The 21,431-nt window shown below is 72.6% G+C and overlaps 7 non-coding genes and 14 pseudogenes across 7 annotated transcripts; all 21 read right to left on the bottom strand.

Annotated features, from left to right (window-relative positions):
- Nucleotides 1-320: 320 nt before the first annotated feature.
- On the bottom strand, nt 321-439 carry LOC133083206 (5S ribosomal RNA; annotated as a pseudogene).
- A 911-nt stretch (nt 440-1,350) lies between these two features.
- On the bottom strand, nt 1,351-1,469 carry LOC133083148 (5S ribosomal RNA; annotated as a pseudogene).
- Nucleotides 1,470-2,386: 917 nt separating this feature from the next.
- LOC133083273 (5S ribosomal RNA) lies at nt 2,387-2,505 on the bottom strand. Its single transcript, XR_009699191.1, has one exon. It is a non-coding gene; the product is annotated as a 5S ribosomal RNA (ribosomal RNA).
- Nucleotides 2,506-3,415: 910 nt separating this feature from the next.
- On the bottom strand, nt 3,416-3,534 carry LOC133083205 (5S ribosomal RNA; annotated as a pseudogene).
- Nucleotides 3,535-4,445: 911 nt separating this feature from the next.
- LOC133083118 (5S ribosomal RNA) lies at nt 4,446-4,564 on the bottom strand (annotated as a pseudogene).
- Nucleotides 4,565-5,481: 917 nt separating this feature from the next.
- On the bottom strand, nt 5,482-5,600 carry LOC133083266 (5S ribosomal RNA). Its single transcript, XR_009699189.1, has one exon. It is a non-coding gene; the product is annotated as a 5S ribosomal RNA (ribosomal RNA).
- A 910-nt stretch (nt 5,601-6,510) lies between these two features.
- Nucleotides 6,511-6,629, bottom strand: LOC133083204 (5S ribosomal RNA; annotated as a pseudogene).
- Nucleotides 6,630-7,540: 911 nt separating this feature from the next.
- On the bottom strand, nt 7,541-7,659 carry LOC133083147 (5S ribosomal RNA; annotated as a pseudogene).
- Nucleotides 7,660-8,576: 917 nt separating this feature from the next.
- Nucleotides 8,577-8,695, bottom strand: LOC133083254 (5S ribosomal RNA). Its single transcript, XR_009699188.1, has one exon. It is a non-coding gene; the product is annotated as a 5S ribosomal RNA (ribosomal RNA).
- Nucleotides 8,696-9,605: 910 nt separating this feature from the next.
- Nucleotides 9,606-9,724, bottom strand: LOC133083202 (5S ribosomal RNA; annotated as a pseudogene).
- A 911-nt stretch (nt 9,725-10,635) lies between these two features.
- Nucleotides 10,636-10,754, bottom strand: LOC133083146 (5S ribosomal RNA; annotated as a pseudogene).
- A 917-nt stretch (nt 10,755-11,671) lies between these two features.
- On the bottom strand, nt 11,672-11,790 carry LOC133083243 (5S ribosomal RNA). Its single transcript, XR_009699187.1, has one exon. It is a non-coding gene; the product is annotated as a 5S ribosomal RNA (ribosomal RNA).
- A 910-nt stretch (nt 11,791-12,700) lies between these two features.
- On the bottom strand, nt 12,701-12,819 carry LOC133083201 (5S ribosomal RNA; annotated as a pseudogene).
- A 911-nt stretch (nt 12,820-13,730) lies between these two features.
- Nucleotides 13,731-13,849, bottom strand: LOC133083116 (5S ribosomal RNA; annotated as a pseudogene).
- Nucleotides 13,850-14,766: 917 nt separating this feature from the next.
- LOC133083232 (5S ribosomal RNA) lies at nt 14,767-14,885 on the bottom strand. Its single transcript, XR_009699186.1, has one exon. It is a non-coding gene; the product is annotated as a 5S ribosomal RNA (ribosomal RNA).
- Nucleotides 14,886-15,795: 910 nt separating this feature from the next.
- LOC133083200 (5S ribosomal RNA) lies at nt 15,796-15,914 on the bottom strand (annotated as a pseudogene).
- Nucleotides 15,915-16,825: 911 nt separating this feature from the next.
- On the bottom strand, nt 16,826-16,944 carry LOC133083145 (5S ribosomal RNA; annotated as a pseudogene).
- A 917-nt stretch (nt 16,945-17,861) lies between these two features.
- LOC133083220 (5S ribosomal RNA) lies at nt 17,862-17,980 on the bottom strand. Its single transcript, XR_009699185.1, has one exon. It is a non-coding gene; the product is annotated as a 5S ribosomal RNA (ribosomal RNA).
- Nucleotides 17,981-18,890: 910 nt separating this feature from the next.
- LOC133083199 (5S ribosomal RNA) lies at nt 18,891-19,009 on the bottom strand (annotated as a pseudogene).
- Nucleotides 19,010-19,920: 911 nt separating this feature from the next.
- On the bottom strand, nt 19,921-20,039 carry LOC133083144 (5S ribosomal RNA; annotated as a pseudogene).
- Nucleotides 20,040-20,956: 917 nt separating this feature from the next.
- On the bottom strand, nt 20,957-21,075 carry LOC133083209 (5S ribosomal RNA). Its single transcript, XR_009699184.1, has one exon. It is a non-coding gene; the product is annotated as a 5S ribosomal RNA (ribosomal RNA).
- Nucleotides 21,076-21,431: the final 356 nt, after the last annotated feature.

Raw genomic sequence — 21,431 nt, 5'->3', positions numbered from 1 at the left:
AGACAGGGGGCTGCGGCGCGGCTGGGCTCCGGTGGGGGCGGCCAAGTGCAGGTCGAGGGCCTCGCGGGCCGCACGGACGGCACCCCGGCCTGCGGCGGAGTCTGGGTCCGGGCCAGCCACCACGGGAGCGGCTGGGGTGGCGGCTGCCTTCCAGGGCCGCATTCTGGCCGCATGTCCAGCCAGCTCGGCGGGGAGCGATCCCTCCGGCGCGCTGTGTTGGGAGGGACGTGAGGAGGTGAGGCCTGCAGCGGTGCTCAGCGGGGGCGGAGGCGGCCTCGGCCGCGGGCCACTAAATGTCAAGGCGGAGCGGGAGGCAAAAAAGCCTACAGCACTCGGTATTCCCATGTGGTCTCCCATCCAGGTACGAAACAGGCCAGACCCTGATTAGCTTCCGAGATCAGACGAGGTGTGGTGCGTTCAGGGAGGTGTGGCCGTAGAATGCAGCGGGGGCCACGGTGTGCCTCTTGAGGCTTAGCTTCGCTGGTGCTGGCGACTCACCGCCAGCCCGGCAGCCAACCCTCTCCGGCGCGGCCCTGCCGTCCGCCCAGGCAAGCGACAGGAGGCCTCGAGGGCCCGGGGGTGGTGGAGTTGTGGGCGACTTCGCAGCTCAGGTCAGGCGGGACCCTCCAGGCCTGTAGGCGCTTGGCCCTCCGCCCCAGAGCCGCTCAACGCTCACAGGACTTGGCCCCGGAGGCTTAAGGGCCTGTGGCCCTCGGTCCCTTGTGCATTCCCCACCCTGTCAATCCACACAGTGCTAGGCGCAGCCCAGCCACGGCCTGGCCGGCCCTCCTGCCCGACGGCAGTCGGCCCTTAACCCACTGGGAGCCACCATTGAGCCGGCACGGCCCCTTAGCCCCAGCAAGGCCACCCTTGCCCCCACGCCACCCGCCGAGCACAGGACCCGGCGCCTGGTGTCTAGCCAGCCCAGCGAACCGGTCCCAGCCCCCGCCCCCGCTCCCGCCCCCGGCCGTGGCGAAACGGCGGAGGGTGGGCTTTTTCCGGAGGGAGCTGTGGAGATACACACGGGCAGACAGGGGGCTGCGGCGCGGCTGGGCTCCGGTGGGGGCGGCCAAGTGCAGGTCGAGGGCTTCGTGGGCCGCACGGACGGCACCCCGGCCTGCGGCGGAGTCTGGGTCCGGGCCAGCCACCACGGGAGCGGCTGGGGTGGCGGCTGCCTTCCAGGGCCGCCTTCTGGCCGCCTGGCCGGCCAGGCCGGCGCGGAGCGCCCCCTCTGGCGCGCTGTGGTGGGAGGGGCCGGAGGAGGTGGGGCCTGCAGCGCTGCTCGGCGGGGGCGGGGGCGGCGGCGGAGGCGGCGGGCGACTAAAGGAGAAGGCGGAGCGGGAGGCAAAAAGCCTACAGCACCCGGTATTCCCAGGCGGTCTCCCATCCAAGTACTAACCAGGCCCGACCCTGCTTAGCTTCCGCGATCAGACGAGATGGGGCACGTTCAGGGTGGTATGGCCTTAGAGGGCAGCCGGGGCCACGGGGTGCCTCTTGAGGCTTTGCTTCGCTGGTGCTGGCGACTTGCTCCCTGCTCGGCGGTCAGCCCTCTTCAGCAAGGCCCTGCCGCCCGCCCAGGCTGGCGACAGGAGGCCTCAGGGACCCAGGGGTTGCATAGTCAAGGGCGACCTCGCAGCTCAGGTCAGGCGGGATCCTCCAGGCCCGTAGGTGCTTGGCGCTCCGCCCCAGGTCCCGCTTGATGCTCACAAGGACGTGGCCCCGGAGGCTTAATGTCCCTTGGCCCTAGGTCCCTCGGGCATTACCAACCCTGTCCACTCACGCAGTGCTAGGCACAACCTAGCCGTGGCCGGGCCGGCCCTCCTGCCCGACGGCAGTTGCCCCGAATCCACTGGGAGCCACCATTGTGTTGGCATGGCCCATTACAGCCAGCAAGGCCACACTTGCATCCACGCCAACTGCCGAGCACTGTTCCCGGTGCCTAGTGGTCGGCCGGTTCGGAGAACGAGTCCTGGCCCACGACCCCGCTCCCGCACTCGGCCGTGGCGAAACGGCGGAGGGGGGGCTTTTTCCGGAGGGAGCTGTGGAGAGACACACCGGCAGATAGGTGGCTGCGCCGGGGCTGGGCGCTAGTGGGGGCGGCCAGGTGCAGGTCAAGGGGCTCGCGGGCCGCACGGCCGGCACCCGGGCCTGAGGCGGAGTCTGGGTTCAGGCCAGCCACCCCGGGAGCGGCTGGGATGCGGCTGCCTTCCAGGGCCGCCTTCTGGCCGCCTGGCCGGCCAGGCAGGCGGAGAGCGCCCCCTCTGGCGCGCTGTGGTGGGAGGGGCCGGAGGAGGTGGGGCCTGCAGCGGTGCCCGGCGGGGGCGGGGGCGGGGGCGGGGGCGGAGGCGGCGGGCGACTAAAGGAGAAGGCGGAGCGGGAGGCAAAAAGCCTACAGCACCCGGTATTCCCAGGCGGTCTCCCATCCAAGTACTAACCAGGCCCGACCCTGCTTAGCTTCCGAGATCAGACGAGATCGGGCGCGTTCAGGGTGGTATGGCCGTAGACGCAGGAGGGGCCCGCGCGGTGCCTCTTGAGGCCCAGCTTCGCTGGCGCCTGCGCCTTACCGCCATGCCGGCGGCCAGCCCTCTCCGGCAGGGCCCTGCCGCCCGCCCAGGCAGGCGACAGGAGGCCTCGGGGACCCGGGGGTGGCGGAGTGGTGGGCCACCTCGCAGCCCAGGGCGGGCGGGACGCTCCAGGCCCGTCGGCGCTTGGCGCCCCGCCGCAGATCCCGCTCGACGCTCACAGGGACGCGGCCCCGGAGGCTTCAGGGCCCGGCGGCCGCGGTCCCTTGGGCATCCCCCCCTGCCCGCCCACGCGGAGTTAGGCGCAGCCCGGCCACGGCCGGGCCGGCCCTCCGGCCGGGCAGCAGCTGGCCCGAAGCCACTGGGAGCCACCATGGAGTGGGCACGGCCCCTTAGCCCCAGCAAGGCCCCCCCTTGCCCCCACGCCGCCCGCCGAGCACAGGACCCCGGCCCTGGTGGCCGGCAGGCCCGGAGAAGCGGCCCCGGCCCCCGCCCCCGCTCCCGCCCCCGGCCGTGGCGAAACGGCGGAGGGGGGGGCTTTTTCCGGAGGGAGCTGTGGAGAGACACACGGGCAGACAGGGGGCTGCGGCGCGGCTGGGCTCCGGTGGGGGCGGCCAAGTGCAGGTCGAGGGCCTCGCGGGCCGCACGGACGGCACCCCGGCCTGCGGCGGAGTCTGGGTCCGGGCCAGCCACCACGGGAGCGGCTGGGGTGGCGGCTGCCTTCCAGGGCCGCATTCTGGCCGCATGTCCAGCCAGCTCGGCGGGGAGCGATCCCTCCGGCGCGCTGTGTTGGGAGGGACGTGAGGAGGTGAGGCCTGCAGCGGTGCTCAGCGGGGGCGGAGGCGGCCTCGGCCGCGGGCCACTAAATGTCAAGGCGGAGCGGGAGGCAAAAAAGCCTACAGCACTCGGTATTCCCATGTGGTCTCCCATCCAGGTACGAAACAGGCCAGACCCTGATTAGCTTCCGAGATCAGACGAGGTGTGGTGCGTTCAGGGAGGTGTGGCCGTAGAATGCAGCGGGGGCCACGGTGTGCCTCTTGAGGCTTAGCTTCGCTGGTGCTGGCGACTCACCGCCAGCCCGGCAGCCAACCCTCTCCGGCGCGGCCCTGCCGTCCGCCCAGGCAAGCGACAGGAGGCCTCGAGGGCCCGGGGGTGGTGGAGTTGTGGGCGACTTCGCAGCTCAGGTCAGGCGGGACCCTCCAGGCCTGTAGGCGCTTGGCCCTCCGCCCCAGAGCCGCTCAACGCTCACAGGACTTGGCCCCGGAGGCTTAAGGGCCTGTGGCCCTCGGTCCCTTGTGCATTCCCCACCCTGTCAATCCACACAGTGCTAGGCGCAGCCCAGCCACGGCCTGGCCGGCCCTCCTGCCCGACGGCAGTCGGCCCTTAACCCACTGGGAGCCACCATTGAGCCGGCACGGCCCCTTAGCCCCAGCAAGGCCACCCTTGCCCCCACGCCACCCGCCGAGCACAGGACCCGGCGCCTGGTGTCTAGCCAGCCCAGCGAACCGGTCCCAGCCCCCGCCCCCGCTCCCGCCCCCGGCCGTGGCGAAACGGCGGAGGGTGGGCTTTTTCCGGAGGGAGCTGTGGAGATACACACGGGCAGACAGGGGGCTGCGGCGCGGCTGGGCTCCGGTGGGGGCGGCCAAGTGCAGGTCGAGGGCTTCGTGGGCCGCACGGACGGCACCCCGGCCTGCGGCGGAGTCTGGGTCCGGGCCAGCCACCACGGGAGCGGCTGGGGTGGCGGCTGCCTTCCAGGGCCGCCTTCTGGCCGCCTGGCCGGCCAGGCCGGCGCGGAGCGCCCCCTCTGGCGCGCTGTGGTGGGAGGGGCCGGAGGAGGTGGGGCCTGCAGCGCTGCTCGGCGGGGGCGGGGGCGGCGGCGGAGGCGGCGGGCGACTAAAGGAGAAGGCGGAGCGGGAGGCAAGAAGCCTACAGCACCCGGTATTCCCAGGCGGTCTCCCATCCAAGTACTAACCAGGCCCGACCCTGCTTAGCTTCCGCGATCAGACGAGATGGGGCGCGTTCAGGGTGGTATGGCCTTAGAGGGCAGCCGGGGCCACGGGGTGCCTCTTGAGGCTTTGCTTCGCTGGTGCTGGCGACTTGCTCCCTGCTCGGCGGTCAGCCCTCTTCAGCAAGGCCCTGCCGCCCGCCCAGGCTGGCGACAGGAGGCCTCAGGGACCCAGGGGTTGCATAGTCAAGGGCGACCTCGCAGCTCAGGTCAGGCGGGATCCTCCAGGCCCGTAGGTGCTTGGCGCTCCGCCCCAGGTCCCGCTTGATGCTCACAAGGACGTGGCCCCGGAGGCTTAATGTCCCTTGGCCCTAGGTCCCTCGGGCATTACCAACCCTGTCCACTCACGCAGTGCTAGGCACAACCTAGCCGTGGCCGGGCCGGCCCTCCTGCCCGACGGCAGTTGCCCCGAATCCACTGGGAGCCACCATTGTGTTGGCATGGCCCATTACAGCCAGCAAGGCCACACTTGCATCCACGCCAACTGCCGAGCACTGTTCCCGGTGCCTAGTGGTCGGCCGGTTCGGAGAACGAGTCCTGGCCCACGACCCCGCTCCCGCACTCGGCCGTGGCGAAACGGCGGAGGGGGGGCTTTTTCCGGAGGGAGCTGTGGAGAGACACACCGGCAGATAGGTGGCTGCGCCGGGGCTGGGCGCTAGTGGGGGCGGCCAGGTGCAGGTCAAGGGGCTCGCGGGCCGCACGGCCGGCACCCGGGCCTGAGGCGGAGTCTGGGTTCAGGCCAGCCACCCCGGGAGCGGCTGGGATGCGGCTGCCTTCCAGGGCCGCCTTCTGGCCGCCTGGCCGGCCAGGCAGGCGGAGAGCGCCCCCTCTGGCGCGCTGTGGTGGGAGGGGCCGGAGGAGGTGGGGCCTGCAGCGGTGCCCGGCGGGGGCGGGGGCGGGGGCGGGGGCGGAGGCGGCGGGCGACTAAAGGAGAAGGCGGAGCGGGAGGCAAAAAGCCTACAGCACCCGGTATTCCCAGGCGGTCTCCCATCCAAGTACTAACCAGGCCCGACCCTGCTTAGCTTCCGAGATCAGACGAGATCGGGCGCGTTCAGGGTGGTATGGCCGTAGACGCAGGAGGGGCCCGCGCGGTGCCTCTTGAGGCCCAGCTTCGCTGGCGCCTGCGCCTTACCGCCATGCCGGCGGCCAGCCCTCTCCGGCAGGGCCCTGCCGCCCGCCCAGGCAGGCGACAGGAGGCCTCGGGGACCCGGGGGTGGCGGAGTGGTGGGCCACCTCGCAGCCCAGGGCGGGCGGGACGCTCCAGGCCCGTCGGCGCTTGGCGCCCCGCCGCAGATCCCGCTCGACGCTCACAGGGACGCGGCCCCGGAGGCTTCAGGGCCCGGCGGCCGCGGTCCCTTGGGCATCCCCCCCTGCCCGCCCACGCGGAGTTAGGCGCAGCCCGGCCACGGCCGGGCCGGCCCTCCGGCCGGGCAGCAGCTGGCCCGAAGCCACTGGGAGCCACCATGGAGTGGGCACGGCCCCTTAGCCCCAGCAAGGCCCCCCCTTGCCCCCACGCCGCCCGCCGAGCACAGGACCCCGGCCCTGGTGGCCGGCAGGCCCGGAGAAGCGGCCCCGGCCCCCGCCCCCGCTCCCGCCCCCGGCCGTGGCGAAACGGCGGAGGGGGGGGCTTTTTCCGGAGGGAGCTGTGGAGAGACACACGGGCAGACAGGGGGCTGCGGCGCGGCTGGGCTCCGGTGGGGGCGGCCAAGTGCAGGTCGAGGGCCTCGCGGGCCGCACGGACGGCACCCCGGCCTGCGGCGGAGTCTGGGTCCGGGCCAGCCACCACGGGAGCGGCTGGGGTGGCGGCTGCCTTCCAGGGCCGCATTCTGGCCGCATGTCCAGCCAGCTCGGCGGGGAGCGATCCCTCCGGCGCGCTGTGTTGGGAGGGACGTGAGGAGGTGAGGCCTGCAGCGGTGCTCAGCGGGGGCGGAGGCGGCCTCGGCCGCGGGCCACTAAATGTCAAGGCGGAGCGGGAGGCAAAAAAGCCTACAGCACTCGGTATTCCCATGTGGTCTCCCATCCAGGTACGAAACAGGCCAGACCCTGATTAGCTTCCGAGATCAGACGAGGTGTGGTGCGTTCAGGGAGGTGTGGCCGTAGAATGCAGCGGGGGCCACGGTGTGCCTCTTGAGGCTTAGCTTCGCTGGTGCTGGCGACTCACCGCCAGCCCGGCAGCCAACCCTCTCCGGCGCGGCCCTGCCGTCCGCCCAGGCAAGCGACAGGAGGCCTCGAGGGCCCGGGGGTGGTGGAGTTGTGGGCGACTTCGCAGCTCAGGTCAGGCGGGACCCTCCAGGCCTGTAGGCGCTTGGCCCTCCGCCCCAGAGCCGCTCAACGCTCACAGGACTTGGCCCCGGAGGCTTAAGGGCCTGTGGCCCTCGGTCCCTTGTGCATTCCCCACCCTGTCAATCCACACAGTGCTAGGCGCAGCCCAGCCACGGCCTGGCCGGCCCTCCTGCCCGACGGCAGTCGGCCCTTAACCCACTGGGAGCCACCATTGAGCCGGCACGGCCCCTTAGCCCCAGCAAGGCCACCCTTGCCCCCACGCCACCCGCCGAGCACAGGACCCGGCGCCTGGTGTCTAGCCAGCCCAGCGAACCGGTCCCAGCCCCCGCCCCCGCTCCCGCCCCCGGCCGTGGCGAAACGGCGGAGGGTGGGCTTTTTCCGGAGGGAGCTGTGGAGATACACACGGGCAGACAGGGGGCTGCGGCGCGGCTGGGCTCCGGTGGGGGCGGCCAAGTGCAGGTCGAGGGCTTCGTGGGCCGCACGGACGGCACCCCGGCCTGCGGCGGAGTCTGGGTCCGGGCCAGCCACCACGGGAGCGGCTGGGGTGGCGGCTGCCTTCCAGGGCCGCCTTCTGGCCGCCTGGCCGGCCAGGCCGGCGCGGAGCGCCCCCTCTGGCGCGCTGTGGTGGGAGGGGCCGGAGGAGGTGGGGCCTGCAGCGCTGCTCGGCGGGGGCGGGGGCGGCGGCGGAGGCGGCGGGCGACTAAAGGAGAAGGCGGAGCGGGAGGCAAAAAGCCTACAGCACCCGGTATTCCCAGGCGGTCTCCCATCCAAGTACTAACCAGGCCCGACCCTGCTTAGCTTCCGCGATCAGACGAGATGGGGCACGTTCAGGGTGGTATGGCCTTAGAGGGCAGCCGGGGCCACGGGGTGCCTCTTGAGGCTTTGCTTCGCTGGTGCTGGCGACTTGCTCCCTGCTCGGCGGTCAGCCCTCTTCAGCAAGGCCCTGCCGCCCGCCCAGGCTGGCGACAGGAGGCCTCAGGGACCCAGGGGTTGCATAGTCAAGGGCGACCTCGCAGCTCAGGTCAGGCGGGATCCTCCAGGCCCGTAGGTGCTTGGCGCTCCGCCCCAGGTCCCGCTTGATGCTCACAAGGACGTGGCCCCGGAGGCTTAATGTCCCTTGGCCCTAGGTCCCTCGGGCATTACCAACCCTGTCCACTCACGCAGTGCTAGGCACAACCTAGCCGTGGCCGGGCCGGCCCTCCTGCCCGACGGCAGTTGCCCCGAATCCACTGGGAGCCACCATTGTGTTGGCATGGCCCATTACAGCCAGCAAGGCCACACTTGCATCCACGCCAACTGCCGAGCACTGTTCCCGGTGCCTAGTGGTCGGCCGGTTCGGAGAACGAGTCCTGGCCCACGACCCCGCTCCCGCACTCGGCCGTGGCGAAACGGCGGAGGGGGGGCTTTTTCCGGAGGGAGCTGTGGAGAGACACACCGGCAGATAGGTGGCTGCGCCGGGGCTGGGCGCTAGTGGGGGCGGCCAGGTGCAGGTCAAGGGGCTCGCGGGCCGCACGGCCGGCACCCGGGCCTGAGGCGGAGTCTGGGTTCAGGCCAGCCACCCCGGGAGCGGCTGGGATGCGGCTGCCTTCCAGGGCCGCCTTCTGGCCGCCTGGCCGGCCAGGCAGGCGGAGAGCGCCCCCTCTGGCGCGCTGTGGTGGGAGGGGCCGGAGGAGGTGGGGCCTGCAGCGGTGCCCGGCGGGGGCGGGGGCGGGGGCGGGGGCGGAGGCGGCGGGCGACTAAAGGAGAAGGCGGAGCGGGAGGCAAAAAGCCTACAGCACCCGGTATTCCCAGGCGGTCTCCCATCCAAGTACTAACCAGGCCCGACCCTGCTTAGCTTCCGAGATCAGACGAGATCGGGCGCGTTCAGGGTGGTATGGCCGTAGACGCAGGAGGGGCCCGCGCGGTGCCTCTTGAGGCCCAGCTTCGCTGGCGCCTGCGCCTTACCGCCATGCCGGCGGCCAGCCCTCTCCGGCAGGGCCCTGCCGCCCGCCCAGGCAGGCGACAGGAGGCCTCGGGGACCCGGGGGTGGCGGAGTGGTGGGCCACCTCGCAGCCCAGGGCGGGCGGGACGCTCCAGGCCCGTCGGCGCTTGGCGCCCCGCCGCAGATCCCGCTCGACGCTCACAGGGACGCGGCCCCGGAGGCTTCAGGGCCCGGCGGCCGCGGTCCCTTGGGCATCCCCCCCTGCCCGCCCACGCGGAGTTAGGCGCAGCCCGGCCACGGCCGGGCCGGCCCTCCGGCCGGGCAGCAGCTGGCCCGAAGCCACTGGGAGCCACCATGGAGTGGGCACGGCCCCTTAGCCCCAGCAAGGCCCCCCCTTGCCCCCACGCCGCCCGCCGAGCACAGGACCCCGGCCCTGGTGGCCGGCAGGCCCGGAGAAGCGGCCCCGGCCCCCGCCCCCGCTCCCGCCCCCGGCCGTGGCGAAACGGCGGAGGGGGGGGCTTTTTCCGGAGGGAGCTGTGGAGAGACACACGGGCAGACAGGGGGCTGCGGCGCGGCTGGGCTCCGGTGGGGGCGGCCAAGTGCAGGTCGAGGGCCTCGCGGGCCGCACGGACGGCACCCCGGCCTGCGGCGGAGTCTGGGTCCGGGCCAGCCACCACGGGAGCGGCTGGGGTGGCGGCTGCCTTCCAGGGCCGCATTCTGGCCGCATGTCCAGCCAGCTCGGCGGGGAGCGATCCCTCCGGCGCGCTGTGTTGGGAGGGACGTGAGGAGGTGAGGCCTGCAGCGGTGCTCAGCGGGGGCGGAGGCGGCCTCGGCCGCGGGCCACTAAATGTCAAGGCGGAGCGGGAGGCAAAAAAGCCTACAGCACTCGGTATTCCCATGTGGTCTCCCATCCAGGTACGAAACAGGCCAGACCCTGATTAGCTTCCGAGATCAGACGAGGTGTGGTGCGTTCAGGGAGGTGTGGCCGTAGAATGCAGCGGGGGCCACGGTGTGCCTCTTGAGGCTTAGCTTCGCTGGTGCTGGCGACTCACCGCCAGCCCGGCAGCCAACCCTCTCCGGCGCGGCCCTGCCGTCCGCCCAGGCAAGCGACAGGAGGCCTCGAGGGCCCGGGGGTGGTGGAGTTGTGGGCGACTTCGCAGCTCAGGTCAGGCGGGACCCTCCAGGCCTGTAGGCGCTTGGCCCTCCGCCCCAGAGCCGCTCAACGCTCACAGGACTTGGCCCCGGAGGCTTAAGGGCCTGTGGCCCTCGGTCCCTTGTGCATTCCCCACCCTGTCAATCCACACAGTGCTAGGCGCAGCCCAGCCACGGCCTGGCCGGCCCTCCTGCCCGACGGCAGTCGGCCCTTAACCCACTGGGAGCCACCATTGAGCCGGCACGGCCCCTTAGCCCCAGCAAGGCCACCCTTGCCCCCACGCCACCCGCCGAGCACAGGACCCGGCGCCTGGTGTCTAGCCAGCCCAGCGAACCGGTCCCAGCCCCCGCCCCCGCTCCCGCCCCCGGCCGTGGCGAAACGGCGGAGGGTGGGCTTTTTCCGGAGGGAGCTGTGGAGATACACACGGGCAGACAGGGGGCTGCGGCGCGGCTGGGCTCCGGTGGGGGCGGCCAAGTGCAGGTCGAGGGCTTCGTGGGCCGCACGGACGGCACCCCGGCCTGCGGCGGAGTCTGGGTCCGGGCCAGCCACCACGGGAGCGGCTGGGGTGGCGGCTGCCTTCCAGGGCCGCCTTCTGGCCGCCTGGCCGGCCAGGCCGGCGCGGAGCGCCCCCTCTGGCGCGCTGTGGTGGGAGGGGCCGGAGGAGGTGGGGCCTGCAGCGCTGCTCGGCGGGGGCGGGGGCGGCGGCGGAGGCGGCGGGCGACTAAAGGAGAAGGCGGAGCGGGAGGCAAAAAGCCTACAGCACCCGGTATTCCCAGGCGGTCTCCCATCCAAGTACTAACCAGGCCCGACCCTGCTTAGCTTCCGCGATCAGACGAGATGGGGCACGTTCAGGGTGGTATGGCCTTAGAGGGCAGCCGGGGCCACGGGGTGCCTCTTGAGGCTTTGCTTCGCTGGTGCTGGCGACTTGCTCCCTGCTCAGCGGTCAGCCCTCTTCAGCAAGGCCCTGCCGCCCGCCCAGGCTGGCGACAGGAGGCCTCAGGGACCCAGGGGTTGCATAGTCAAGGGCGACCTCGCAGCTCAGGTCAGGCGGGATCCTCCAGGCCCGTAGGTGCTTGGCGCTCCGCCCCAGGTCCCGCTTGATGCTCACAAGGACGTGGCCCCGGAGGCTTAATGTCCCTTGGCCCTAGGTCCCTCGGGCATTACCAACCCTGTCCACTCACGCAGTGCTAGGCACAACCTAGCCGTGGCCGGGCCGGCCCTCCTGCCCGACGGCAGTTGCCCCGAATCCACTGGGAGCCACCATTGTGTTGGCATGGCCCATTACAGCCAGCAAGGCCACACTTGCATCCACGCCAACTGCCGAGCACTGTTCCCGGTGCCTAGTGGTCGGCCGGTTCGGAGAACGAGTCCTGGCCCACGACCCCGCTCCCGCACTCGGCCGTGGCGAAACGGCGGAGGGGGGGCTTTTTCCGGAGGGAGCTGTGGAGAGACACACCGGCAGATAGGTGGCTGCGCCGGGGCTGGGCGCTAGTGGGGGCGGCCAGGTGCAGGTCAAGGGGCTCGCGGGCCGCACGGCCGGCACCCGGGCCTGAGGCGGAGTCTGGGTTCAGGCCAGCCACCCCGGGAGCGGCTGGGATGCGGCTGCCTTCCAGGGCCGCCTTCTGGCCGCCTGGCCGGCCAGGCAGGCGGAGAGCGCCCCCTCTGGCGCGCTGTGGTGGGAGGGGCCGGAGGAGGTGGGGCCTGCAGCGGTGCCCGGCGGGGGCGGGGGCGGGGGCGGGGGCGGAGGCGGCGGGCGACTAAAGGAGAAGGCGGAGCGGGAGGCAAAAAGCCTACAGCACCCGGTATTCCCAGGCGGTCTCCCATCCAAGTACTAACCAGGCCCGACCCTGCTTAGCTTCCGAGATCAGACGAGATCGGGCGCGTTCAGGGTGGTATGGCCGTAGACGCAGGAGGGGCCCGCGCGGTGCCTCTTGAGGCCCAGCTTCGCTGGCGCCTGCGCCTTACCGCCATGCCGGCGGCCAGCCCTCTCCGGCAGGGCCCTGCCGCCCGCCCAGGCAGGCGACAGGAGGCCTCGGGGACCCGGGGGTGGCGGAGTGGTGGGCCACCTCGCAGCCCAGGGCGGGCGGGACGCTCCAGGCCCGTCGGCGCTTGGCGCCCCGCCGCAGATCCCGCTCGACGCTCACAGGGACGCGGCCCCGGAGGCTTCAGGGCCCGGCGGCCGCGGTCCCTTGGGCATCCCCCCCTGCCCGCCCACGCGGAGTTAGGCGCAGCCCGGCCACGGCCGGGCCGGCCCTCCGGCCGGGCAGCAGCTGGCCCGAAGCCACTGGGAGCCACCATGGAGTGGGCACGGCCCCTTAGCCCCAGCAAGGCCCCCCCTTGCCCCCACGCCGCCCGCCGAGCACAGGACCCCGGCCCTGGTGGCCGGCAGGCCCGGAGAAGCGGCCCCGGCCCCCGCCCCCGCTCCCGCCCCCGGCCGTGGCGAAACGGCGGAGGGGGGGGCTTTTTCCGGAGGGAGCTGTGGAGAGACACACGGGCAGACAGGGGGCTGCGGCGCGGCTGGGCTCCGGTGGGGGCGGCCAAGTGCAGGTCGAGGGCCTCGCGGGCCGCACGGACGGCACCCCGGCCTGCGGCGGAGTCTGGGTCCGGGCCAGCCACCACGGGAGCGGCTGGGGTGGCGGCTGCCTTCCAGGGCCGCATTCTGGCCGCATGTCCAGCCAGCTCGGCGGGGAGCGATCCCTCCGGCGCGCTGTGTTGGGAGGGACGTGAGGAGGTGAGGCCTGCAGCGGTGCTCAGCGGGGGCGGAGGCGGCCTCGGCCGCGGGCCACTAAATGTCAAGGCGGAGCGGGAGGCAAAAAAGCCTACAGCACTCGGTATTCCCATGTGGTCTCCCATCCAGGTACGAAACAGGCCAGACCCTGATTAGCTTCCGAGATCAGACGAGGTGTGGTGCGTTCAGGGAGGTGTGGCCGTAGAATGCAGCGGGGGCCACGGTGTGCCTCTTGAGGCTTAGCTTCGCTGGTGCTGGCGACTCACCGCCAGCCCGGCAGCCAACCCTCTCCGGCGCGGCCCTGCCGTCCGCCCAGGCAAGCGACAGGAGGCCTCGAGGGCCCGGGGGTGGTGGAGTTGTGGGCGACTTCGCAGCTCAGGTCAGGCGGGACCCTCCAGGCCTGTAGGCGCTTGGCCCTCCGCCCCAGAGCCGCTCAACGCTCACAGGACTTGGCCCCGGAGGCTTAAGGGCCTGTGGCCCTCGGTCCCTTGTGCATTCCCCACCCTGTCAATCCACACAGTGCTAGGCGCAGCCCAGCCACGGCCTGGCCGGCCCTCCTGCCCGACGGCAGTCGGCCCTTAACCCACTGGGAGCCACCATTGAGCCGGCACGGCCCCTTAGCCCCAGCAAGGCCACCCTTGCCCCCACGCCACCCGCCGAGCACAGGACCCGGCGCCTGGTGTCTAGCCAGCCCAGCGAACCGGTCCCAGCCCCCGCCCCCGCTCCCGCCCCCGGCCGTGGCGAAACGGCGGAGGGTGGGCTTTTTCCGGAGGGAGCTGTGGAGATACACACGGGCAGACAGGGGGCTGCGGCGCGGCTGGGCTCCGGTGGGGGCGGCCAAGTGCAGGTCGAGGGCTTCGTGGGCCGCACGGACGGCACCCCGGCCTGCGGCGGAGTCTGGGTCCGGGCCAGCCACCACGGGAGCGGCTGGGGTGGCGGCTGCCTTCCAGGGCCGCCTTCTGGCCGCCTGGCCGGCCAGGCCGGCGCGGAGCGCCCCCTCTGGCGCGCTGTGGTGGGAGGGGCCGGAGGAGGTGGGGCCTGCAGCGCTGCTCGGCGGGGGCGGGGGCGGCGGCGGAGGCGGCGGGCGACTAAAGGAGAAGGCGGAGCGGGAGGCAAGAAGCCTACAGCACCCGGTATTCCCAGGCGGTCTCCCATCCAAGTACTAACCAGGCCCGACCCTGCTTAGCTTCCGCGATCAGACGAGATGGGGCGCGTTCAGGGTGGTATGGCCTTAGAGGGCAGCCGGGGCCACGGGGTGCCTCTTGAGGCTTTGCTTCGCTGGTGCTGGCGACTTGCTCCCTGCTCGGCGGTCAGCCCTCTTCAGCAAGGCCCTGCCGCCCGCCCAGGCTGGCGACAGGAGGCCTCAGGGACCCAGGGGTTGCATAGTCAAGGGCGACCTCGCAGCTCAGGTCAGGCGGGATCCTCCAGGCCCGTAGGTGCTTGGCGCTCCGCCCCAGGTCCCGCTTGATGCTCACAAGGACGTGGCCCCGGAGGCTTAATGTCCCTTGGCCCTAGGTCCCTCGGGCATTACCAACCCTGTCCACTCACGCAGTGCTAGGCACAACCTAGCCGTGGCCGGGCCGGCCCTCCTGCCCGACGGCAGTTGCCCCGAATCCACTGGGAGCCACCATTGTGTTGGCATGGCCCATTACAGCCAGCAAGGCCACACTTGCATCCACGCCAACTGCCGAGCACTGTTCCCGGTGCCTAGTGGTCGGCCGGTTCGGAGAACGAGTCCTGGCCCACGACCCCGCTCCCGCACTCGGCCGTGGCGAAACGGCGGAGGGGGGGCTTTTTCCGGAGGGAGCTGTGGAGAGACACACCGGCAGATAGGTGGCTGCGCCGGGGCTGGGCGCTAGTGGGGGCGGCCAGGTGCAGGTCAAGGGGCTCGCGGGCCGCACGGCCGGCACCCGGGCCTGAGGCGGAGTCTGGGTTCAGGCCAGCCACCCCGGGAGCGGCTGGGATGCGGCTGCCTTCCAGGGCCGCCTTCTGGCCGCCTGGCCGGCCAGGCAGGCGGAGAGCGCCCCCTCTGGCGCGCTGTGGTGGGAGGGGCCGGAGGAGGTGGGGCCTGCAGCGGTGCCCGGCGGGGGCGGGGGCGGGGGCGGGGGCGGAGGCGGCGGGCGACTAAAGGAGAAGGCGGAGCGGGAGGCAAAAAGCCTACAGCACCCGGTATTCCCAGGCGGTCTCCCATCCAAGTACTAACCAGGCCCGACCCTGCTTAGCTTCCGAGATCAGACGAGATCGGGCGCGTTCAGGGTGGTATGGCCGTAGACGCAGGAGGGGCCCGCGCGGTGCCTCTTGAGGCCCAGCTTCGCTGGCGCCTGCGCCTTACCGCCATGCCGGCGGCCAGCCCTCTCCGGCAGGGCCCTGCCGCCCGCCCAGGCAGGCGACAGGAGGCCTCGGGGACCCGGGGGTGGCGGAGTGGTGGGCCACCTCGCAGCCCAGGGCGGGCGGGACGCTCCAGGCCCGTCGGCGCTTGGCGCCCCGCCGCAGATCCCGCTCGACGCTCACAGGGACGCGGCCCCGGAGGCTTCAGGGCCCGGCGGCCGCGGTCCCTTGGGCATCCCCCCCTGCCCGCCCACGCGGAGTTAGGCGCAGCCCGGCCACGGCCGGGCCGGCCCTCCGGCCGGGCAGCAGCTGGCCCGAAGCCACTGGGAGCCACCATGGAGTGGGCACGGCCCCTTAGCCCCAGCAAGGCCCCCCCTTGCCCCCACGCCGCCCGCCGAGCACAGGACCCCGGCCCTGGTGGCCGGCAGGCCCGGAGAAGCGGCCCCGGCCCCCGCCCCCGCTCCCGCCCCCGGCCGTGGCGAAACGGCGGAGGGGGGGGCTTTTTCCGGAGGGAGCTGTGGAGAGACACACGGGCAGACAGGGGGCTGCGGCGCGGCTGGGCTCCGGTGGGGGCGGCCAAGTGCAGGTCGAGGGCCTCGCGGGCCGCACGGACGGCACCCCGGCCTGCGGCGGAGTCTGGGTCCGGGCCAGCCACCACGGGAGCGGCTGGGGTGGCGGCTGCCTTCCAGGGCCGCATTCTGGCCGCATGTCCAGCCAGCTCGGCGGGGAGCGATCCCTCCGGCGCGCTGTGTTGGGAGGGACGTGAGGAGGTGAGGCCTGCAGCGGTGCTCAGCGGGGGCGGAGGCGGCCTCGGCCGCGGGCCACTAAATGTCAAGGCGGAGCGGGAGGCAAAAAAGCCTACAGCACTCGGTATTCCCATGTGGTCTCCCATCCAGGTACGAAACAGGCCAGACCCTGATTAGCTTCCGAGATCAGACGAGGTGTGGTGCGTTCAGGGAGGTGTGGCCGTAGAATGCAGCGGGGGCCACGGTGTGCCTCTTGAGGCTTAGCTTCGCTGGTGCTGGCGACTCACCGCCAGCCCGGCAGCCAACCCTCTCCAGCGCGGCCCTGCCGTCCGCCCAGGCAAGCGACAGGAGGCCTCGAGGGCCCGGGGGTGGTGGAGTTGTGGGCGACTTCGCAGCTCAGGTCAGGCGGGACCCTCCAGGCCTGTAGGCGCTTGGCCCTCCGCCCCAGAGCCGCTCAACGCTCACAGGACTTGGCCCCGGAGGCTTAAGGGCCTGTGGCCCTCGGTCCCTTGTGCATTCCCCACCCTGTCAATCCACACAGTGCTAGGCGCAGCCCAGCCACGGCCTGGCCGGCCCTCCTGCCCGACGGCAGTCGGCCCTTAACCCACTGGGAGCCACCATTGAGCCGGCACGGCCCCTTAGCCCCAGCAAGGCCACCCTTGCCCCCACGCCACCCGCCGAGCACAGGACCCGGCGCCTGGTGTCTAGCCAGCCCAGCGAACCGGTCCCAGCCCCCGCCCCCGCTCCCGCCCCCGGCCGTGGCGAAACGGCGGAGGGTGGGCTTTTTCCGGAGGGAGCTGTGGAGATACACACGGGCAGACAGGGGGCTGCGGCGCGGCTGGGCTCCGGTGGGGGCGGCCAAGTGCAGGTCGAGGGCTTCGTGGGCCGCACGGACGGCACCCCGGCCTGCGGCGGAGTCTGGGTCCGGGCCAGCCACCACGGGAGCGGCTGGGGTGGCGGCTGCCTTCCAGGGCCGCCTTCTGGCCGCCTGGCCGGCCAGGCCGGCGCGGAGCGCCCCCTCTGGCGCGCTGTGGTGGGAGGGGCCGGAGGAGGTGGGGCCTGCAGCGCTGCTCGGCGGGGGCGGGGGCGGCGGCGGAGGCGGCGGGCGACTAAAGGAGAAGGCGGAGCGGGAGGCAAAAAGCCTACAGCACCCGGTATTCCCAGGCGGTCTCCCATCCAAGTACTAACCAGGCCCGACCCTGCTTAGCTTCCGCGATCAGACGAGATGGGGCACGTTCAGGGTGGTATGGCCTTAGAGGGCAGCCGGGGCCACGGGGTGCCTCTTGAGGCTTTGCTTCGCTGGTGCTGGCGACTTGCTCCCTGCTCGGCGGTCAGCCCTCTTCAGCAAGGCCCTGCCGCCCGCCCAGGCTGGCGACAGGAGGCCTCAGGGACCCAGGGGTTGCATAGTCAAGGGCGACCTCGCAGCTCAGGTCAGGCGGGATCCTCCAGGCCCGTAGGTGCTTGGCGCTCCGCCCCAGGTCCCGCTTGATGCTCACAAGGACGTGGCCCCGGAGGCTTAATGTCCCTTGGCCCTAGGTCCCTCGGGCATTACCAACCCTGTCCACTCACGCAGTGCTAGGCACAACCTAGCCGTGGCCGGGCCGGCCCTCCTGCCCGACGGCAGTTGCCCCGAATCCACTGGGAGCCACCATTGTGTTGGCATGGCCCATTACAGCCAGCAAGGCCACACTTGCATCCACGCCAACTGCCGAGCACTGTTCCCGGTGCCTAGTGGTCGGCCGGTTCGGAGAACGAGTCCTGGCCCACGACCCCGCTCCCGCACTCGGCCGTGGCGAAACGGCGGAGGGGGGGCTTTTTCCGGAGGGAGCTGTGGAGAGACACACCGGCAGATAGGTGGCTGCGCCGGGGCTGGGCGCTAGTGGGGGCGGCCAGGTGCAGGTCAAGGGGCTCGCGGGCCGCACGGCCGGCACCCGGGCCTGAGGCGGAGTCTGGGTTCAGGCCAGCCACCCCGGGAGCGGCTGGGATGCGGCTGCCTTCCAGGGCCGCCTTCTGGCCGCCTGGCCGGCCAGGCAGGCGGAGAGCGCCCCCTCTGGCGCGCTGTGGTGGGAGGGGCCGGAGGAGGTGGGGCCTGCAGCGGTGCCCGGCGGGGGCGGGGGCGGGGGCGGGGGCGGAGGCGGCGGGCGACTAAAGGAGAAGGCGGAGCGGGAGGCAAAAAGCCTACAGCACCCGGTATTCCCAGGCGGTCTCCCATCCAAGTACTAACCAGGCCCGACCCTGCTTAGCTTCCGAGATCAGACGAGATCGGGCGCGTTCAGGGTGGTATGGCCGTAGACGCAGGAGGGGCCCGCGCGGTGCCTCTTGAGGCCCAGCTTCGCTGGCGCCTGCGCCTTACCGCCATGCCGGCGGCCAGCCCTCTCCGGCAGGGCCCTGCCGCCCGCCCAGGCAGGCGACAGGAGGCCTCGGGGACCCGGGGGTGGCGGAGTGGTGGGCCACCTCGCAGCCCAGGGCGGGCGGGACGCTCCAGGCCCGTCGGCGCTTGGCGCCCCGCCGCAGATCCCGCTCGACGCTCACAGGGACGCGGCCCCGGAGGCTTCAGGGCCCGGCGGCCGCGGTCCCTTGGGCATCCCCCCCTGCCCGCCCACGCGGAGTTAGGCGCAGCCCGGCCACGGCCGGGCCGGCCCTCCGGCCGGGCAGCAGCTGGCCCGAAGCCACTGGGAGCCACCATGGAGTGGGCACGGCCCCTTAGCCCCAGCAAGGCCCCCCCTTGCCCCCACGCCGCCCGCCGAGCACAGGACCCCGGCCCTGGTGGCCGGCAGGCCCGGAGAAGCGGCCCCGGCCCCCGCCCCCGCTCCCGCCCCCGGCCGTGGCGAAACGGCGGAGGGGGGGGCTTTTTCCGGAGGGAGCTGTGGAGAGACACACGGGCAGACAGGGGGCTGCGGCGCGGCTGGGCTCCGGTGGGGGCGGCCAAGTGCAGGTCGAGGGCCTCGCGGGCCGCACGGACGGCACCCCGGCCTGCGGCGGAGTCTGGGTCCGGGCCAGCCACCACGGGAGCGGCTGGGGTGGCGGCTGCCTTCCAGGGCCGCATTCTGGCCGCATGTCCAGCCAGCTCGGCGGGGAGCGATCCCTCCGGCGCGCTGTGTTGGGAGGGACGTGAGGAGGTGAGGCCTGCAGCGGTGCTCAGCGGGGGCGGAGGCGGCCTCGGCCGCGGGCCACTAAATGTCAAGGCGGAGCGGGAGGCAAAAAAGCCTACAGCACTCGGTATTCCCATGTGGTCTCCCATCCAGGTACGAAACAGGCCAGACCCTGATTAGCTTCCGAGATCAGACGAGGTGTGGTGCGTTCAGGGAGGTGTGGCCGTAGAATGCAGCGGGGGCCACGGTGTGCCTCTTGAGGCTTAGCTTCGCTGGTGCTGGCGACTCACCGCCAGCCCGGCAGCCAACCCTCTCCGGCGCGGCCCTGCCGTCCGCCCAGGCAAGCGACAGGAGGCCTCGAGGGCCCGGGGGTGGTGGAGTTGTGGGCGACTTCGCAGCTCAGGTCAGGCGGGACCCTCCAGGCCTGTAGGCGCTTGGCCCTCCGCCCCAGAGCCGCTCAACGCTCACAGGACTTGGCCCCGGAGGCTTAAGGGCCTGTGGCCCTCGGTCCCTTGTGCATTCCCCACCCTGTCAATCCACACAGTGCTAGGCGCAGCCCAGCCACGGCCTGGCCGGCCCTCCTGCCCGACGGCAGTCGGCCCTTAACCCACTGGGAGCCACCATTGAGCCGGCACGGCCCCTTAGCCCCAGCAAGGCCACCCTTGCCCCCACGCCACCCGCCGAGCACAGGACCCGGCGCCTGGTGTCTAGCCAGCCCAGCGAACCGGTCCCAGCCCCCGCCCCCGCTCCCGCCCCCGGCCGTGGCGAAACGGCGGAGGGTGGGCTTTTTCCGGAGGGAGCTGTGGAGATACACACGGGCAGACAGGGGGCTGCGGCGCGGCTGGGCTCCGGTGGGGGCGGCCAAGTGCAGGTCGAGGGCTTCGTGGGCCGCACGGACGGCACCCCGGCCTGCGGCGGAGTCTGGGTCCGGGCCAGCCACCACGGGAGCGGCTGGGGTGGCGGCTGCCTTCCAGGGCCGCCTTCTGGCCGCCTGGCCGGCCAGGCCGGCGCGGAGCGCCCCCTCTGGCGCGCTGTGGTGGGAGGGGCCGGAGGAGGTGGGGCCTGCAGCGCTGCTCGGCGGGGGCGGGGGCGGCGGCGGAGGCGGCGGGCGACTAAAGGAGAAGGCGGAGCGGGAGGCAAAAAGCCTACAGCACCCGGTATTCCCAGGCGGTCTCCCATCCAAGTACTAACCAGGCCCGACCCTGCTTAGCTTCCGCGATCAGACGAGATGGGGCACGTTCAGGGTGGTATGGCCTTAGAGGGCAGCCGGGGCCACGGGGTGCCTCTTGAGGCTTTGCTTCGCTGGTGCTGGCGACTTGCTCCCTGCTCGGCGGTCAGCCCTCTTCAGCAAGGCCCTGCCGCCCGCCCAGGCTGGCGACAGGAGGCCTCAGGGACCCAGGGGTTGCATAGTCAAGGGCGACCTCGCAGCTCAGGTCAGGCGGGATCCTCCAGGCCCGTAGGTGCTTGGCGCTCCGCCCCAGGTCCCGCTTGATGCTCACAAGGACGTGGCCCCGGAGGCTTAATGTCCCTTGGCCCTAGGTCCCTCGGGCATTACCAACCCTGTCCACTCACGCAGTGCTAGGCACAACCTAGCCGTGGCCGGGCCGGCCCTCCTGCCCGACGGCAGTTGCCCCGAATCCACTGGGAGCCACCATTGTGTTGGCATGGCCCATTACAGCCAGCAAGGCCACACTTGCATCCACGCCAACTGCCGAGCACTGTTCCCGGTGCCTAGTGGTCGGCCGGTTCGGAGAACGAGTCCTGGCCCACGACCCCGCTCCCGCACTCGGCCGTGGCGAAACGGCGGAGGGGGGGCTTTTTCCGGAGGGAGCTGTGGAGAGACACACCGGCAGATAGGTGGCTGCGCCGGGGCTGGGCGCTAGTGGGGGCGGCCAGGTGCAGGTCAAGGGGCTCGCGGGCCGCACGGCCGGCACCCGGGCCTGAGGCGGAGTCTGGGTTCAGGCCAGCCACCCCGGGAGCGGCTGGGATGCGGCTGCCTTCCAGGGCCGCCTTCTGGCCGCCTGGCCGGCCAGGCAGGCGGAGAGCGCCCCCTCTGGCGCGCTGTGGTGGGAGGGGCCGGAGGAGGTGGGGCCTGCAGCGGTGCCCGGCGGGGGCGGGGGCGGGGGCGGGGGCGGAGGCGGCGGGCGACTAAAGGAGAAGGCGGAGCGGGAGGCAAAAAGCCTACAGCACCCGGTATTCCCAGGCGGTCTCCCATCCAAGTACTAACCAGGCCCGACCCTGCTTAGCTTCCGAGATCAGACGAGATCGGGCGCGTTCAGGGTGGTATGGCCGTAGACGCAGGAGGGGCCCGCGCGGTGCCTCTTGAGGCCCAGCTTCGCTGGCGCCTGCGCCTTACCGCCATGCCGGCGGCCAGCCCTCTCCGGCAGGGCCCTGCCGCCCGCCCAGGCAGGCGACAGGAGGCCTCGGGGACCCGGGGGTGGCGGAGTGGTGGGCCACCTCGCAGCCCAGGGCGGGCGGGACGCTCCAGGCCCGTCGGCGCTTGGCGCCCCGCCGCAGATCCCGCTCGACGCTCACAGGGACGCGGCCCCGGAGGCTTCAGGGCCCGGCGGCCGCGGTCCCTTGGGCATCCCCCCCTGCCCGCCCACGCGGAGTTAGGCGCAGCCCGGCCACGGCCGGGCCGGCCCTCCGGCCG

Source organism: Eubalaena glacialis, unplaced genomic scaffold (assembly GCF_028564815.1).
Source record: "Eubalaena glacialis isolate mEubGla1 unplaced genomic scaffold, mEubGla1.1.hap2.+ XY scaffold_248_1, whole genome shotgun sequence".
Lineage (NCBI taxonomy): Eukaryota > Metazoa > Chordata > Mammalia > Artiodactyla > Balaenidae > Eubalaena > Eubalaena glacialis.
This window is presented reverse-complemented; position numbering and strand designations above follow the sequence as displayed.